The sequence below is a fragment of the Lycium barbarum genome, chromosome 5 (assembly GCF_019175385.1).
Source record: "Lycium barbarum isolate Lr01 chromosome 5, ASM1917538v2, whole genome shotgun sequence".
Lineage (NCBI taxonomy): Eukaryota > Viridiplantae > Streptophyta > Magnoliopsida > Solanales > Solanaceae > Lycium > Lycium barbarum.
In genome coordinates, this window is record NC_083341.1 from 6497009 (window position 1) to 6502458 (window position 5450).

The 5450-nt window shown below is 32.4% G+C and overlaps 1 long non-coding RNA gene across 1 annotated transcript; it reads right to left on the bottom strand.

Annotated features, from left to right (window-relative positions):
- Nucleotides 1-575: 575 nt before the first annotated feature.
- Nucleotides 576-2902, bottom strand: LOC132640274 (uncharacterized). The gene is made up of 2 exons (XR_009582196.1): nt 2356-2902; nt 576-932 (listed from the first exon to the last, which is right to left on the bottom strand). It is a non-coding gene; the product is annotated as an uncharacterized LOC132640274 (long non-coding RNA).
- Nucleotides 2903-5450: the final 2548 nt, after the last annotated feature.

Genomic DNA, 5450 nt, shown 5'->3' on the forward strand with positions numbered 1-5450 from the left:
TAACTCTGTTTTAATGTCTACGAATCTAAAGGGAATGTATTAAGTACCCTTTAAAATTCATTAACAATGGTTAACCGACCGAACTTATGTTATTTAATTAAGACTAAAAATATACAAATATAACATTTTAAATGTTTAGAAAAATAGTTTGTAAGTATTATCAGGATTTCAAAATGGAAAATATAAGGCTACCATTTAAATTAGAATAAGGTAGTAGTTTATAGAAAAAGACTTTAGCCATATTTAAAAAAAAATGTGTTGGATTAATCAATACATTAATAAGAATTCAATGATCGATTATTAACTCATTTTAACTGCTTAGCTTATTAAGGAACAAATAAAATCAAGAAGGCAATAAACAAATTAACTTCCTACTATTATGTGAAAAGTTATCTAAAAATATAACTACCTCTTTTATGAAAATTGGGCCTTGTTTGGGAAAATAAAGATATGAATTAAGCTTGGAAAAAGATTCATCACTATTAGAAATGGTCATTTATTGCCTTTAAATAGAATTAACCATAAAACTTTAAAAAAAATGGTTTATAAAATAATTCTAGGACTCTAATTTGAGGTATGTGAATGCTTTGGAAATCGGACTTAATTCTTTAGCAAACATCGATTGGTTTAATTATACATTTAAAAGTTAGTCGCATGCTAATCCTAAACCCATTATATCATATACCAAGAATATCAAACACGCACCAAAAGAAATCATTCAAAACACACATACAAACAAAATAATAAACAGAGTAAGGAGTTGAAAGAAAGAAAAAAACAAAAAAGGAAATCGCCGTGGGCGAGCCTCAAGCGAATTTCATTGTTCTCTTGCTATGAGATTTAAGGAATAAGGAACGTTGACTCCATGCATGGGTAATGTATTAATGCCGAGTCCCAATTTGAAACTCCGTTTTGAATTGGGACTCCATTTTCTCCGATGTGTACATGTAAAAACAAAAAAAAATAAAGATTAGTGATATCATCTAACAGTTCTATTGGAATACAAAACTAGTTGAAGGTAAAACGATAATGCCAAGCATGACAATGACAACGATGCAAATGAATTGTGACTTCAAATGTGAAATAGACCAGCTCATACAAACAAAATGGAAAGTCAGAAGATGTCTTGTCTCCTAGCCACTATGGGTTTGCATATTTCTGAAGTATTCTATACTCTGACTAAGGATTCATTATTAGACTCCTTAAATTACAAGTTGTGTCAAACCATTCCACCACCAGCAGATGTTATAAATTGTGGCACAACCCTAGATGCATCTGTATGGGAATAAGCTTGTATGCTTTATGCTATAATACTTCATCTAAATATTTAGATGCTGAACTTTCTAATTATCCAGAATCTAAGTAATACTAGGTATGCGGTTTAACCATCCTTAATACAAGTTGTAGCAAATTAGATCTATATCCATGACATGGAAACAACACTTGTGCAACCCAAATACACTTGAAGAAGCGCAGGACATAGAGGGGTGAAATTTTATTTCCAGTTTTAAGAACATGTGCTAAAAAAGCAATACGTAGTAAGTTACTATGTGTAGTAGCAACCTCTAAACTACAGAAGAACAAATAGTCAATACTCACTGCCACTGTTTCATATTAGCATTGACTGAAAAAAAAAAAAAAACTTAAACTCACGGATGAAAGACAATTATAAAGATGGTTCTGTGCCAACTTTTTAAGACGACAAAGGCAGTTGTAAATCAGATTTTGGTTCTCAACCACAGGGGGGGCATATCAACTAACTAGTATGATCAACATCCCAACATATACATCTAATGAATTTACACAGCTCATTAACAGGAGACAATGGCAAATAGAACATGATTAAATAGACCTTGAACTTTATCACACATGGCTGACTGTAATCTTACCAGATACGACTGAATTAAGGTTCTAAACTTATGACTAATTAGTTTTAATCACATAAGTTACATTTCAAACCAAAGAAGATCGCAACTTGACAAGATGATTCAAAACACTGATAAAATACAGATCTGCATAACTAACAGGTTGCCTACCTAAAGCTAACTTATAAATTAATCAAAGATATACAAACGAGTTTTAAAATCTACATGACTAATCTTCCAAGTGCACATAAAGTTAAACAACCACAGAATCAAATAAGACAAGATTAAGTTAAACCAAACTAATACATGAGCCTATAAATATTATTAACTACTAAACCGAAAGTAAACTGATTAAAACAGGAGCATACATAATACTATTCAGCTATTAAACAGAAATTAAACCTACTAAAACAACGAACATGTTGAACCCACAAACATTTATTAAACTACTAAAGACCGGAATTAAACTAACGAAAGAAGATTTGTTTACCTTCTTCGAGTGCAGCGAACTAGGACGTCCAGGCCTCGAATCTACTCACCCGTATTGACAGATCCGAACCTTGAGCCAAATGGGTTCGAATGAACGGGTTGAGGGCTCTAACGAACTAAAGTTTTTCGTATTTCTTGTAGGATAAATCGAGTGAAAAAAAAAAAAACCGTAAAGAAAAACAGAGAGTAAGGATCTATATATCATTGTTTTCGTCTCCTCCCCCTCCACATAAAGAATAGGGGTCCCTATATATAACCCCGAATGCCAGGTTTTATTTCAAACGATGTCGGACTGCAAATTTTGGATTAGAAAAACTTTTGAATTTCATTTGGGATCCGGATTTGAAATTCAAAATCTGTACTTGAATCCCAAAAAAAAAAATGAAAATCGAAAGAGAGAAAGAGACTTATGAAGAAGAAGACAAAGGTAACGTCAATTACCTGCTCGAAGAGACGTCTGGAAGGCTATTCGGAAAATGGAAAAACAAAAACTCCATTTCGGGTCAAGGTTTTGGCAAGTTTCTGAGAAAGGAAATGGGGGAAGAGAGATGAAGAAGACGACAAGGTGCAGCTGGCCCCTTTCTTTAGGTCTTCAACTGGGCCGGGTAATGGGCTGGATCAGGTGGAAGGGGTAGTGGGGTGGTCGGATAGTTAGAAATAATGGGCTAATGAGTTGAAAAATATGGGCTGCAGATAAACGAATTGGGCTCGTAAGAATGGGCTGGAATTGTTGGGTATTTTCCTCTTCTAATTAATTTCTTTTTGGGATTTTTAGTAATTAACTTCTACAACTTCTAAGTGATTAACTTATATATATTGTGATGACAATTAGTGATTAATACGTAGATAATAAGGATTTAGTAAGTGTTGACTTGTAATTAATTTAACGAGTCCAAACCCGAAAATGAAATGATGACGAACTATAAAACATTTGTGATAATGTAATGCTAGTAATGTTGATAGTAAAAAATAGTGAAAATGAAAGTAACGATATTAATAGTAGTAGAAATAAAAAATAGTAATGAAAACAAAGTATTTAGTCCGTTAATAAATTTAGAAGCCCAAGGAAATAAAATGGAATAAAGGAGGGACGAAATTGGGCGTCAACATATACTATATATTATAAGTATATTCTTAGTATATTTTAGTTATTTTTCAAGTATATAACTTTCTAGTTTTTAATTTAAGTAGATGTATATTATAAGTATATTCTTAGTATATTTTAGGTATATTCCTAACTTAATATAAGTAAAAATATGAACACAAGTAAATAGAAGAAAGCTCAATAAGTCATATATTTTATTCATTCTTGGATAACATTTATTTGCAAGTTGTAGTTTTTTTAACTTGCAAATAATACATGAGTTGCAAAAAAATAGTAGAATAATAAAATCACCAATTCTCAATCATTTGGTTAATTTCCCCCATATCATATTCGGCCATGGAGATATCTTCAAAGTCTTCCATTTGGTCCGGTCCACTTGCTATCAAATCTTCAATCTCTTCCTCTTCGCCTTCCTCCGCTTCTAAGTTCTGGTTGCATCGTTCCGATCTAATCCAATCGCGAATGCACACTAGTACTTGCAAGCTAAAGCCGGATAATGAGTGTCTATGGTCTCCAATTTGTTGTCTTCCCTGGCTAAATCCACTCTCCGAAGCCACGGTTGATACTTGAACCGTAAGGATATCTCGAGTCATTCTTGAGAGTATCGGATGACTTGCCTTGTATTTCTTCCACCGTGCTAAGACGTTCAGCTCATCCAGTTCCTTGATATCCACATTTGGCTGCATCAAATAAAAGTGATAGTCATCAAAGTTTGCATTACAAGAAGGAGTTGGATGTGAATGTAAAACTTTTAAATTCGACAAGCCCTTTTTGCTACTTTGAGAAGTAGTAGGGAGTGGAGCAACGGGTACAGCATGTTCTTCCAAACTAGAATAATGAGTAAAAACTTTTCTAAACTCATCATCAATAGCGGTTTCGGCTTCAGCTAAAGATGGTTGAACTCCCTCTTCAATTTCTAAAAATGTATAAATTTGACCAACCAATGCTTTAGTATAAGACACTTTTAAACTAGGATTTAAAAGAGAACCCAATATAAATAAAGTTGAGATGGGAAAAAAATACTTCTTAAATTTTGTTGTCATATCAAAAATAGCCGCTTGATAACTGGGTTTATATTTATATTCTTGTAAAACTCTAGCTATTTCTGCTAAGTAGGCTAAAATTCCGGTTACCGTGGGATAAAATTGTCTAGAAAAAGCAAGAGTTGCATTATAAAAAATTTCTAAGAGTTTAACACATTCCTTAACATCTTCCCAATCCGTAAAATTTAACCAATCATCACTATTAATATTATATTTGTTGTGAACTTGTTGTATGAGAATCCTATACTCATATGCTTGTTGTAGCATAATGTAAGTGTAGTTCCACCTAGTCTCAATTTCTACTTGAATTTTCCTAGGTCTAAGTTTATTTTCCACACAAGCATTCTTAAAATCTCTAATTCTTCCCCTATTAGCATTACAAAAAAGAAACGCAACCGCGTCTCTAACTTTTTGAATAGAATCGTCAAAACGCGTAAGACCATCTTTAACAATTAAGTTTAAAATGTGACAACTACATCTTACATGAAAAATATTTCTTAGCGGAGGGTTTAGTTCTCTTTTTAATTAAAAGACCAACCGCCTTTGTATTATTAGAAGCATTATCTAAAGCAATACAAAGTGTTTTTCTATAAATGTTAAAAAAATCTCATAATAGTAGACATTGAATCCGCTAAAAAATTTCCATCGTGACGACCTTTTCCTTCATCATATAAAAAAGCTATAATTCTTTTTTGCATAACCCAATTGTCATAAACCCAATGACATGTAATAGCAAAAAAATCTAACTTGTTAAAACTAAGACCCAAATCAACAGTAAGAGAAACATTACAATTTAAAGAATTAAATACATGGCGCAAATAAAATCTATATTTTTTATACAAATCTATAACATCTGCTCTACAAGTACTTCTAGGAATACCCTCAAATAACGGATTATAACAACGTTGAATGTAAGTAACAAACCCGAAGGAAAGGAAAATGGTAAAC